Source organism: Acartia tonsa, chromosome 13 (assembly GCF_053477335.1).
Source record: "Acartia tonsa isolate MP-2025a chromosome 13, ASM5347733v1, whole genome shotgun sequence".
Classification (NCBI taxonomy): Eukaryota; Metazoa; Arthropoda; class Copepoda; order Calanoida; family Acartiidae; genus Acartia; species Acartia tonsa.
Genome location: NC_137272.1, coordinates 3,475,394 through 3,490,225, shown reverse-complemented (window position 1 = coordinate 3,490,225; position 14,832 = coordinate 3,475,394). Strand labels below are relative to the sequence as shown.

At 31.7% G+C, this 14,832-nt stretch overlaps 1 long non-coding RNA gene across 1 annotated transcript; it reads left to right on the top strand.

Annotated features, from left to right (window-relative positions):
* The first annotated feature begins 1,345 nt into the window (after positions 1-1,345).
* On the top strand, positions 1,346-7,882 carry LOC145334900 (uncharacterized). The gene is made up of 4 exons (XR_013885044.1): positions 1,346-2,256; positions 2,569-2,624; positions 6,438-6,494; positions 7,824-7,882. It is a non-coding gene; the product is annotated as an uncharacterized LOC145334900 (long non-coding RNA).
* The last annotated feature ends 6,950 nt before the right edge of the window (positions 7,883-14,832 follow it).

Genomic DNA, 14,832 nt, shown 5'->3' with positions numbered 1-14,832 from the left:
TAGAGGCACCTAAATGAAAGGGAGGAGGATAAAGCCTGCATCTTTTTTTCAAGTTTTACTTTTAAAAAGAATTTTAAAAAAATTTGGAGGTTAGGTATTTTTTCTAGGGGCGATTTATCTTGTTAGAATGGAGGTACCATACCCCAAAATAGTTATGCACATTTCATGGACCTTTAAAAAGCTTTATTGAAAAAAGGAGAACTTTGTCGGTTCAGTGGCTTGCTTGCGAGATCCTTTGCAACACAAAGACTGACAGACAGACAGATATATAGAAATCCGGTATCTTTTATATTAACCCCTTACAGTCGGGCCCCTTGCCGCACCTTAATCAGTGGGGGGGGGGGGGCGTTCAACGCCCCCCCATGTTATCTCAGTTCCTTTTAGAGCTTGAGGGCTAAAAAAAATTTGTGTAAGTCCCCTGTGTTATGATGAATTTCCGACCTTAGGTAAGTCAAGGTCAATTTTCGCTTCCTTCACCCTTTTATTTAACAACTATTGTTTTTAGGTCCTTTTTTACTTAAAAATTTCAAACGGCTGTAATTTTTTTTATTTTTGAAGCTAGAATAAATTTTTTTTGCAGAAAATGTTAATCTTTATGTAAATTTTATACTTGAAATATCAAAATATAAATTTCAGCGGCCGCAGATGTACTTAGCAGCTGCCAGCCGCCACAGTCGGCGGTCGGCGGGAAAACGGCGGCGGATCTTTATGAAATTTTGATACGTTATGTAGACATATAAGAAAATCTTAAGTTTAAAATTCGAAGTCTCTAAGTCAAAAATTGCGGCCACAGGAGCCATTTAAAGATTTCTGGAGACCTGGAGGATCAGAACCTGCAGGATCATACCTGGAACCTAAAATTGACTTGAACACCTGTATTTAATATGAGGATGTACTACTAGAGGATATTTTAGTAATTTAAAAAATCAATTTTTTTAAAGTTTTGTAGTTTTTTAGCTAGTAGTAAATATTAAGATAAGATGAGGAAACTGTGTACACAATCGGCAACTCAAGTTCAGCTGACCAAAAATTAGTTTTTATCAAATCTTTTTTAGGTGAACTGAAATTAGTTTCCGAATGTGAACACATTTTCCTAGGTGTTTCCCAATCCTATCTCAATATTTGCTACTAGCTAAAAAACCTTCAAACTTCCAAAAAAAAAATCAAAATTTGAAAAATTAAAACTTTGAATGTATAATGTATAAATCGTTAATACATTCAAATTTTGATTTTTTTTTTAAGTTTGAAGGTTTTTTAGCTAGTAGCAAATATTGAGATAGGATTGGGAAACACATGTTCACATTCGGAAACTAATTTCAGTTCATCCTTTTTTAAATATATACAGGGGGAGATATAATTCCTTTACTGGATGATATTTTATATGATTCTGAAAAGGATGTTTTAGCTGGTAAATACAGGTATTAACAATCCTCTATAGAATGTATGTTTGTTTGTCTGTATGTACCAAAAGATCTCGCTGACGGTTAGATACATTGTATACATTTATATTGAGGAAAATGGGTTGTATATTGTATATTAGCTATAACTATTAAACCTGGATATTATTGTATTTTTGCTAACGAACGACTTAGAGGTCGTCTTAGTATAACCCTAATTTTTTCTTTCTAATGCAATTTTACTTTTATTTATTTGGTTAATGGCAAATCTATCTTAAATGCTGGTATGTTAGTCAGGCTGTCCTTCTGTACCGCATTCTTGCAATTTGACAGCTTTTATATTAAGTTCACTCTCTCTTTTGTTACCGAAGCAGTTTATAGTGCCTATAAAAAAAATCACGTCATACAATACAAATCACAGGCCATTATACATATGGTAAAATGTATACTGGCCTATCATTGGTAATTTGTATTGTATGATATCATTCTTTAAAGTCACCATCCTCATAATTATCTTTAGTTTGTTAATTCATACATTCTTAGTATCTAATCTTCCATTCCGTGTTTAATTTTGCCAGGGATCTAATGGGATAAGACAATGGCCGATAAATTGATGTACATCCCCAAAGGTGATACACAAATTCTCTAGGTTACAATTGGTGGTTGAAACAAATGAACACTCAACTAAATGAACGAACCAATCATAATTCAATAAAAGTCCCCAAGATTGTTAAGCCAACGAATAAGAAAATTAGGGTCATAAACATTCAATGCCCCCTTTCTTCCTGAATCTTTCAGAGTTGCCTGTGAGCTTTTGGGAGAGGCTGTCAAGTGTTGGAAACCGAAACAAAAAATTGAGGTAGCATCGCATTTTGTCCAGTATCGCTTTGAAACAGATTAATAACCGGTGGATTAGAACTGGTTCTTAGCCATACTGAAAAATTATGTAAAGCATCGTATTGATTATATCCAGTTTTCTACGAATATAAAAATATACAATCATAGGAATAAAACCAGTTTTTTTAGCCCGTTCCTTCGGCATCTTGGGGCAAATAAAAATGAGTTGCCATCAGTTTTAGTTTATTACTACTAAAGGCAGAAACTAGATTATGATTTATTAATTGTTTATTGTTTCTTCTTTCTTCTTATTACTCTTTGTTAATTTTTGCAGGCTTTGAATGTAATGAGGTTGTCAGGTTTTAACCAACAGGACCTCAGAGATTTAGGGTAAGGAAATTTTATTTACGCTCTGCTCTTTGCAGAAGAAAGTTGAGCATATTCCTTTAAAATGTCGACGAAGCCCAACTTTTGCACCACGTCGTCTTCCTGTGACGTCATAAAATGAGGGAGATGAGAGGAGAAGTGGGAAAGAAAATCCCTAAAAAAGAGTTGGAGAATATGACGTCACAGAAAGACGACGAGGTGTAATGTATTTTGGGGTACGTCTAAAATGTGTTGTCGAGCATATTTTGAAGAATTTAAAATACTGGGGGGGGGGGAGAATTTATAGTTTTTCGTTTTGATTGTTTTTTTGCCTTGGCTATTGGGTATTAGGTCGTCTCCAGGGATCTAAAGGAATAAGACAATGGCCAATAATTTGATGTACATCCCCAATGATCATACACAAAAAGGCCCCTTCTGTAACGTAAAATAATAAACAAACTAATTGAGATTCACTAAAGTCCCTAAAGTTATAATCCAACGGATAAGAAAATGTTATTAAAAACTTTGGGAACTAGTGTAATAAAAAAGGCCCCTTATGTAACGTAAAATTAGTGGCTGAAACGTTTAAACACTCAACTTAATATACAAACTAATTAGAATTCACTTAATTCCCTAAAATTATAGGCCAACGAATAAGAAAATGTTATTAAAATCTTTGGGCACTAGTGTAATAAACAATCCATTGTTCCTCGCTCTCTGGTTGTCTCCCATAGTTATACAACTAACCCTTTCTCTAGTTTTCAATTTACTTCAAAATCTATTAATAGCAATTGGAGTCTGCATGTTAGCTTTATGGGATGAAAAAAAAATACTACTAAAAATCATTAATGTCTATCAAAAAAGAGAATTTTAGAGATGTCATTTTACCGTTATAGAGATATTTTTATGATTACATACTTATGTCGATATTATGTTAAAAAGTTTTAAAAATGCAACTTTAATCTTAATTTTCTTTATCATAGTTAACTTTTGAAAATTCCAATTTGACCTATGACATGTTAACTATTTAAATCATCTTAAAATTCCAAAACGTTCCAATAACCATATTTTTGTCTATTTAGTCTTTTTACTTCAAAAGATCAAAGAAAAATCACCACAGAGTATCTTTAAAGATTGGGGTTCCTACAAATTGAGAAAAATTTAATTTAGCATATAAATTTCATAAAAACTGAAGTATATGTATAATGTATAGTTAATTTAGCTACACTATGGCTTTACCTTCAAAAATAAATATATTTTCTAGTGAAAAACAACATGATTCGTGATTTATTGACAAAACTTGTCAGCAAATTAGCTTTTCTAAGTGTTTATATTAAAAATCACCAGTTTACAAAAACTCCAATATGTGTAAAAGAATTTAAGTTCACTTAGGTTTATGCCAATACCGTACATGTTCCAATTATGAATAACATGAATTCTTTGCGAGGAAAAAATATGAATTGTAGGACAAAAACCAACAAAAAATTGCCACAACGATTTTTAAAAAAATATCTGCATTAGGTTGGGTTGATTTTGGATATTTTTATCTGAGACCATAGCGGGAATGTGCACATCATTCTTATAAGTATAATACACCTCTGGATGATTTAAAATATATCTTAGTCAAAAACCGCAGGCGACAACACATTAAATTGTATAGCTATAAGTGAATGGGAGTAAAAAAATTATTGAATCAGAACTATGGCTTCATGGTGCTCCCTGAAATGGCCTTGATGAGTAGAATCAGGTACTTTTGTCTGTTTCAAAATATGTCATTCCTAGCCTTAGAAATGACAAAAAAATCCACCATTTTTATTTTTTTTTGAGTATCGGCTAACCCACTAGAGATTTTTGAGTCATTACTAAGGAAAGGAATGAGATATTTTGAAAAGGACAAAAGTTTCTGAATCAACTCATCAAGGCCATTTCCTTGAGCAACAATATGCAATTGTTTTAAAGGGAACCAAACAACAAAATGTATCACTTTTTTATTTATAGCTATTTTTATTTTTATACTTTTGTTAGCTATTTCTCTAATGGCTTTTTATCTAACAATGAACCATTGATCTAAAGGGTAAGCTATTTGTTTGTGGGCTTTTATCCAACAATTATTGATAATCTGTTGATGTAAAGAGAACCAAACAAGTTCCGAATTTATGAATTTTATTCTTGGTGATTGTTGTTTTAATACTTTTGTTAAATATTTCTATTTTGGGCCTGTTTTTCCACAAACTGTTGATGTATACAAGAGCTTGTCAAATTTGAATACTTTTTATCCAACAATTACCAATGCTCTGTTGAAGTAAAGGGAACCAAACAAGTTCTAAATGTATGACTTTTTTTATTGATCTTGATTGTTATTTTGAAACTTTGGTTAGCTATTTCTTTAAGGGCTTTTTATCCATCAATGATAATTGTTGTACTGGGAACCAAATAATTTTGTATTAGAGATTGATAATTTTTACAACAGTTAGCTATTTCTTTGTGGGCTTTTATCCAACAATTACCAATATGCTCTGTTGATGTAAAGGGAACCAAACAAGTTCCAAATGTCTTTATATTCATAGCGATTGTCATTTTGTTAATTTGGTCAGCTATGTCTTATCCAATAAAGAGTATTTGATGAAAGAGAACCAAATAATTTTGTATTAGAGATTGATAATTTTGTTACAGTTCACTATTTCTATGTGGGAATTTATCCAACAATTACAATGCTATGTTGATGTAAAGGGAACCAAACAAGTTCCGAATTTATTACTTTTCCAGCGGGTTGTTAAGGTTAGAACGTGCGGGGTAATAAATATGACGGAATTACAAACGAGTATAGACAGAACAAGAATTATCATGTCCAAAGTAACGCAGCTAAAGCCTTTTAAACTTTAAATTTATTCTTAGAGTAAGATTAGGTACCTATTGCTGCACCCCTAACCTCTAGGGGAGGACTGATATGTCAGAAAAATAGCCTAAAACCACCTAAGACATATATAACCCTACCTTGAAAAATATTACCCATTTGGACCAGCCATTTCAGAGATCTTCAGCTTCAGACAAAGATTATTATATATTGATCTAACCTTTCTTAAACTGTTGTAAAGTAGAAAAGTGTAGCGACTTTAGCTATGTCAGGCTCGTGACATTAAAAGAATATAAGAATGAAAGGATATAATAAGGAAATGCTTGCGTTTCATCTATTCAGTACCATATACAAATATGACAATTAGATAAAGTTTGTACAATATAAAAAGGCGGGTTAGGCCAAATCAAATAGGTACAAATACTAGTACAACTAAATTTTAGTTGGATGTAGAGAAGCTTTGCTACACAAAATCACTTTGAATTGGCATGAAATAGTTGATTTGTAATACATGGTTGTTACAAGGCAAAAAAAAGTAATGCGAGGGAGAGAAAAATTAACTGAGGCAGAGGGAAATACAATAGAAGGGAGAGAGAGGGAGAGAAAGTTTTTAAAGGGTCAAAAACAATTAATAAATACACATATAAAAGAGAACAGGAAAAGGTGAAAAAAATTAGATAAAAGTGCAGATAGTAATATCTATCAAAAGCAAAATTGCTCTACAGATAGGAGCCCAGAATATGATACTTCTAAAATTTAGTTTAAAGCATAAGACAGGAATACGAAATAACCAACAAAAAACAATAAAATTTTGTAATCATATAAAGATCGTCATAACAACTAATACAAAGTCCCAAAAAAGCTAAACACACAAAATATTTTGTCAGTTTTAAGTTACAGCTGCAAAAAAGGGAAATTGGGATTCTGCACACATAATAAAAATCCCTAAAGTTAAGAAACATAATAACAAAAAATATGTTTAGTTGGGTGTTTTCTTCAAGCTTATGGAAAAGTGTTAATCATAACAGACATGTAAAAAGGTTAGTCAATAATTTTTATGTTTTAAAAAGTAAGTTATAACAGTTTAAGTGCCTGAATATAAGTATAAAGCAAATTGTATATCTATGAATTTATCTTTCTATCTATAATACAAAGTAGAACGATGTCTGTCCGTCTGTCTGTCCGTCCGGATTCTACTCTTCAGGGAATATACCTACTGGTCCTGTGGTGGTTTTAGGCTATTTTCTTGGGGGGTGGGACACCCCCAACCCCCCCTCAAAACAAAAAATCCTCCCCAGTTTTTTTTTTTTTTTTTTTTTTTTTTTTATTAGGGAATTTCATTGGTCCTTTTACGTATTTCGCCCAATTTTTTTTTATAGGCGAAGCCGCTAGTCTACAGGTCTTACATAGATATAAAGGACTATGTATGTCTTAGAGACCAGTAGGCTATTAAAGGACGCCTGCAAGAAATAACACGCTTTAACTGCTGAAAGACTGCCACAAGAAGACCCAATACCCCAAATTTAAAGCCTTCAGCTTCAATAACAAAAAAGTTCTAGGCATTTCAAAATAACATTTTATGTACAATCGAATTGTTGAAAGATTTCCAATGCTTATAAAAGAAAAAAACAATATTAAATTACGTCGCCTAGACACAAAATTATAACCTTATCTTTGTCAGAAACTTAGATTGCATGTAACTAATTATATTTTTACAATTAAAACACCACATTTCATAGTCAAAATCTATGAAAAAAATTCGATTTAAATTGCATTTTTAAACGAAAATCATAGCGGAAACAAAGGGGTAAACTAATACAAGCCTAGCTGTGATTGGTTGTTAAGCTGATTCAGCCTTCTGATTGGCTACAGTACATTCGGTACAACGCAAATAAAACTTGATTTTTTTTAATGATTTTGACTATAAAAATGGGTATTTTTATTGTAAAAATATAATTAGTTACTGGAAACCTAAATTTTTGACAAAAATAAGCTTATAATTTTGTTTCTAGGCCACGTAGTTTAATTTCAAAGTTTTCAACATGAGCATTGCAATTCTTTCAAAATTTTCATTGTACATAAAATGTCATTTTAAAATGCCTAGAACTTTTTTGTTATAGAAGCTGAAGGCTTCAAATTTGGGGTATTTGGTCTACTTGTGGCAGCCTTTCAGCAGTTAAAGCGTGGTATTTCTTGCAGGCTTCCTTTAAATAATACTTTATAACTATATATAGAATTTTACTTATTGATTCATCTATATTTATGTTATGATTAGTTCCAACTTTCATGTATTGATTGAGATTGTTTATCTGTCTATATTCTAATGTAATACTTTTTTCTTCCTTTATTAATCTATCTTTTCATGATAGACTAGCACCTGTACCAGAAGAGGAAAGCAGCTCTAGAGTTAGTTCTTCTTCTTCTAAGGTAATGCTACTATGTCAGGAATGTAATTTAGGTAGTAACGAATTAGAAGAATGCCTTAGCACAAAATCAGACACAATTCAATTATTTTATGCTCACAGTGAGCCAAATCCTATTTAAATTTTTAGGATAGCCAAGGAGTTAGGGTTTCCTAAGTCATACATATTCCTTTATGTCTATGTAAGGCTAAGGAATCAATTACTTCTAGGCTGGCCATGGAAATTATAAAGGATTTTCCTTACAAATCTTATAAAAGCAAAAGGTTGGTTGTCTGTTATATTTCTCTTATAAACCTGATAAGCATCTAAAATATGTAATTATCATCTAAGAAGAACAAAATTATTGAAATTTAGATGAATTTATTTAGGAATTAAAGCCAACAGGAGATCTAATGAGAAATCTGGTTTTAAGATTGACTAAAATCAAAGAACCTTATTTCTATGAGGTAATACAGATTTTATCATTTTAAAAAATATTTGGATTGTAAAGTTATTATAGGAAAACAGAATTTGGTATCTAAACATTTTTACCTTTTTGTATGTAATTTGTATGTTTTACATAAATTTTAGAAATTACCTAAAAGTAAAGAAAATGTAACTGGCTTAATAATGATTAGGAGAAAGAAAATTATAGTTCAGATGATGATAGTGATCAAGAAACTCAAAATCCAATGTTTCCATCAATAAAATAAATTTAGCTGTTTACATAAACATATTACATATATACAAAGTATAATTATAAAATGTAATTGATTTGTAATAAAATTAAACATTGAGAAATTCAATTGAATATTTAAACATTTAAGTCTTTCTGAAATTTGATTTACAGAATAAGGTTTTAGGTATGTGTGGGAGAGCTGAAGAAAATTGTGTTTAAAGAAATTGTTAAATACATAAATGAATATATCTTCTTCATCTTCTAAAGGAATGTGAAGAAAGGCGCTCAAAAAATCAGCATGTAACGTCATAAAAATGAGGGGATATCCATCTCTCTTTTATGTGTTTTCTTTCCAACGTATACTCTCCTCATCCCTCATTTTTATGATGTCAGAATTTTTTGAGCGACTTTCTTTACATACCTTCTAATGGCAACATTTTTTTCTACTTGAGACATAAATTTCTAGAATGTTGTCAAAAATACTTAGGGCAGACAGACCCAACCAGAGTCCCAGGGCACTCCCTAGATCAACAATCAAATGCCACAGGCCAAAGGCAAGTACTTCAGTATGGACCTTTACATTTTCCATGATTTGTACCTTTACAGCATTAACATGAGGTCCGTTTCTTAGATGCCTTCTCAGGTTGTAGTTCAGTTCCATTGTTGTGCATGGGGGTAAACACTTCTTAAAGCTATTGAATTCCAATCCAGTAACTAACTTGATGATTTCCTGTTGCATCTCATAGTACTCATGTTTTTCATCAAAATGTTTTTGATGATTAGGAGTGCAGGTAGAGTCAGATGAATCGTGAAGCCAAGATGGGTAGCATCCAAGCCATTGTAGAAACTTACTTTTAAGTTTGTCCTTGATACATTCTCCATAACTAGATCCAATTCTATCATAGTCAATACAAGTTCTTCCATCATTTATTCTGTAATCATGCATTGTGATTTCAACCTCATAGATGTATGATTCAAAGCTATTAAGCAAATGACCAAAGCTGAATGTACCAAACCTAATTCCAGAAATTCTCAAATCATTATCTAAGGCAGGATCAACAATAATCAAAACTGCTGGTTTAGTTGAGACAGCATAGTAGTAATCTGTAGGATTAGTAGGCTTTAAACAGTTTCCAAAAGGCATGATAAAAATTTCATTGGTAGTAGCATTTTGCCAATCATCATTTTTAGTTTTTGAGGAAACAATTCCAACTGATTTATTATCAACATCAAAAATAGCAGATTGTAGTTTCTTAAATGTGATATTTCTAAACTTCCCAGTCCAGGTAAAGTTGTTTGAGTTTTCTATTTGTCCAATAAGAAGTTGCCAAAGAGAGTAATAACTCATACTCTCAGCATAGGTGTAGTTAAATTGGGCATCTTTGCACAGGTAGATTACAGGATTCTCAATTTCATCAAGACCTACAGTAGAGCTTTGCTGAGTCTTGGGTTGGGCAATATATTTCTCTATAGAAGAGTACATTTGAAAACAAAATATCCCAATAGCTACAAGTTGAAACACAGTTCTAATAAACTTGAAATTTGTCATTTTGAAAATAAAATTTCTAGTTTTAAAAACTGTTTAGTCAGTAATCCTCTTCATAGTTATATTACAACTAAATTGGAATATTGGTTATTCAAAAACATGTAAAGTAATCAAGTAAAATCCAATATCCTGAATATGTAAATTAATTACTTTTTCTTGCCTATGACACATAATCAAACCAATATATATTTCTTTTGTGTAATGGAAAGTAACAGGGTATTTTAAACAGAGGTATGACGTCATACTCAGGGTCCATATATTTTTGAAGTATAGGGCTGGATTTCTTTAACCCTTAACAGTCTTACACTCTGTAATGTTTGTTGGGTGGGGATGTTATATCAGCTGCTATTAGAGCTAGAGGGCTAAAAAAATTGTGTAGGTTTACTGTTTGATTAAGAATTTCAAATAGTTAGTCAAAGTTATAGATTGCTTCCATTCAAAGTTTGCATGTGACCTGGAGGTTCTGGACCTACAGGATCATGCCTGGAACATGATATTGACTTGGATACCAATTTGCACTACTAAAGGATATTGTACTTTTATCATATAAAATGCTTTGTTGGAGTCAAAACATATTTTTGCTCTTTACCTAGACGACCCTGCTAAGTTTATTGGTATACTGTTTAGTTTATAGGATAAAGATATTCAACAATAAAATTTAACTCTCATAATTAATAATTATAATAATTTAATTAATTATGTATAATCATTAGATTTAAAAAGTCAATTATTAAAGGTGCATGTAATGTTTAAACAAAAAGTGTTGGTACCACATTTAAATTCCAAAATCGATTTACCCTAATTCCTAATGTAAGCATCCTGTATCATCATAGTAACTTGTGATAGATATATATGGAAATTTTTTCTAATATTAGATTTGTTGTTACTCTTAACTTGTTTACTTTGTCTGATTTGTTGACAATCGCTTTTATGAATATTATCATGCTTGTTTACATAAAATGAGGAGTGAAAGGTACAAATTTTATTACCAATAATCCAATTAAGTAAATTTGAATAGATTACTTATGTAAAGAAAAATTGCCAATATTTGAAAACAAATTTTCTTTTTCATTTGAATAGAAATATAATAAATGAGCATAATTTGTATGTTAAAGAAAATGATTACAGGCACAATTTATTGAAATTTAATATAATTTAGAATTGTAAAAACTATATACATCTATAATTTTAAATGTACATAAAATAATTGGCGGTTTCCCTAAAAGTGTCTATTGCGCAATCAAAACCCCTCTACCTTTTTTTAAAAATAAAAAAAACAGGTAGGTAGGGATTATTTTTTTTCATATTTCTGCGGGGTGTTATAACCCGGCGAGACCTATTCATGCGATGTCTTAACCCTGTCGAGCTACGCAGTATAACCTAACCTAACCATCCGTAAGTTATAAACAAACTACTACTTACCCTAATTTTAAAAAAGGGGGTGGGGGAATCCTAATAATATAGTTACTTAATAAGACGAGACTTTTTGTTTTCTGCTCATAGGACCTTTAACAAACATCCAGGTTGGAGGGGGGGAGGTTGGGAAGATGAAGTGTTTTTTTGCTATTTTTAAGCCCCTTCTAAACAAAATAATATGATCGCCCTTTATGTTATGTTACAGGAACCTAAAGGAATAAGACAATGGCCAATAAATTGAAGTTCATCTCCAATTAAGCTACACAAAAATAAACCTTACTGTAGATTACAATTAGTGGTTAAAACTTTTGTACATTCAACTTGATGAACCAACCAATCCAAATTTGTTTGGTCAACAAATAATAAAACTTTGGGGACTAGAGTAATAAACAGCCCAATGTCTCAATCCTCATTGGTTAAAAGTTTCTTATTTTGAAATGGGAAAGGACTCGAACTCCTAGACCCAAATCACTGTAAGACATCCTACTATCCTATAAAGTAGTAAGCTTTTTTTTGTCTGTAGCAAAGGATCTCGACAACCGCTGAACCGATATGGTTCCTTTACAGTGAAGCTTCTTATAGTTCCTGGGATGATTTTAGACTATTTCCTAAAAAGTCTGAGTATGGTTTTAGGCTATTTTTCTGCTCTTCCATATCCCTTAGAATATAGGGGTGCTGCTGCTAGTAAATATATAAACCAGTAAAATTAGAAATCACTAAAATTTTTTTCCACACAAAAAAAACGCAAAAAAGCAATAATGAAAATAACCCATTTCTAAAGTTAATGGGATCACGTAAAAAGTATCCATACAAAATTACAAAAAAAAAATTGCTGAAAAATAGTTATAAAAAGAGCCATATTTCAATGTTTGAGACATTTTAACAAGGATGACAACAAAGCTCTGAAACGGTAGGACAAACGAACATTACCACAGTGTCAGAACTGAATATGCATAATATAAATATTAATAAAAGTTTTGACAAAATTGAAGGTAAATAATACATAACTATTATGTGAATAATCATGAAAAGATTGAAATCGATAGGGTAATTCTAACATGTCTAAATTAACGTAAAAAGCAAATTTCGGACGGACTGACTCTAATTATAAAAAAGCTTCACTTTTAAAGATATACAAGCCAAAAAATTTTAATCAGTTTGTATGGACGTCTCACGTATACTCTTCCCATAGCCCACAAATGATATGTGGCTTTTATACAAACATTTTAATATTTACAATATTTTTAGTGTCTAATCGTGGATTTTATTTTAGTTTGAGCATTTTTTTTTATCTGCTTGAGCTTGAAGCTTAAGATCTCGATAACCACTGAACCAACATGGTTCTCCCTAACCATAAATATTCCTAAAGGTCCATGAAAGGTTTATAACTATTTTGGAGGAGTAAACCTCTAACCTCCCAGGAGAAATTACCCCAAGAAAAAACTTTCCTAAAACATTAAAAAGATATATTATAAAAATCCAGGATATGACCCATTTCCTAAATTTGAGCTGGATGTTGGGTGTACGTGCTTGAAATTCTTTGCTATTCAAATAATTACAGGTTATATATTAATACACATTACACATTGATATATATACATTAATATAAATTTTATACAGGGTGTTCCCAGATATTTACAACTTTATTCTTTACTAGCCGCCTCTAGGAACTTTTCAGGGGGAGGGCTTGTTGATTTCGACTACCCATTTTTTATTTCCCAAAAATAGTTATAAACCTTCCCAGGACATTTGATAAACTGCCTATGAGAATCATATCGGTTCAGTGATAAGCGAGATCCTTCGTTAGAAATAGACAGACAAACATCCTGTTACTTTATTATAATGATTTCTCTGTTTATTATATTTTGATACTACCAATCCTAAGCCATAGAGAAGTATACCCGGTAGAATCTTAATTGTAAATGGCAATACAGATAGTTCCTAAATTTAGGAAAGGTCGGGTTTAGGCTGATGGTTAGAAACTGTAAGCAAACGAACATTAACACTAAAATTGAGTGTCGGAACTAAATAATCAGAATATAAATGTTGAGTCTAAACAAAATAGTTAAATTTGTTAATAAATTAAATTTGTTGCAAAACTGCTGAAATACAGAATTATGTTTAAGGACATTTTTACATTTTTATGACTTGATTATAGAGATGCTTCGCTTATATTATTTTACCATGTTGTAATATGAATCATTTCTCCAAAAATCAGATAAATTGTTGTCAGAGAAAGACGGACTGACCCTAATTATAGAAAAATTAGAAATCTTTTTTTTATGGTTCGTTTTTTTGGGGGAAACCTTTGAATATACGGACGATAAGTTGATGTACATTACAAATGATGATAAATAATCTGAGGATAGGATTAGGGTTGGGCCGGATATCCGGTGGGGCCGGATATCCGGCCGGATACCGGATATTGAAACTATCCGGCCGGATATCCGGCAATATAATCTTTTATATTTTACAACAAAAAATTCTGGTTTTTTAAATCTTAAATGGCTGTAATTTTCTTATTATTGAAGATAGAAGAACAATTTTTTCTGAATATGTTTATCTTTATGTAAATTTTATATTAGAAATCTCAAAACATAAATTTTGGCGGTGGCAGCAGTACTTGGCAGCTGCCAGCCGCAAACCGACGGTTTGCAGGTAAACGGCAACGGATTTTATGAAATTGTAATATGTCATGAAGATATATAAAAAAGCCTAAGTTTAAAATTTGAAATCTTCAAGTAAAAATTTGCGGTCACAGGAACCGTTTAAAGATTTCTGGAGACCTGGAGGTTCAGGACTTATACCTGGAACCTGAAATCAACTTGAACACCTATATTACATATGAGGATGTACGACTATAGGATATTTTAGTATTAGATAACATGAAATGCTTTGTTAAAGTAAAAAAATATTTTTACTTTTTACCTGAATGACCTTACCAGATTTGCTGGCATCCTGTGCCCGCCAGGAAGGAGGTATTAAAAAGATTTCAACTCTCAGTTATGTGTCATACCCATATTTCAAAAGTCACTTAGTTATAGCCCTCTACCTTTTATACACAGAAAATGGGATAGAAAAAAACAGAGGGGGGGGGGGCAGGCATTCAACGCCACATCCCCGCCCATCCTCCAACCGTTAGGGGTTGTTATTACAGATTGAGGGAAGTAATAGTTCATTGGATTTATTTGCTAAGAAGAAAGATCATTTAATACTTACTTAATTTTATCCTATTATACAAAGTAGTAAGCTTTTTTTGTCTGTAGCGAAGGATCTCGCTAACCACTGAACTGATATGTTCTCCTTTAGAGTGAAGCTTCTTATAGGTCCCAGGG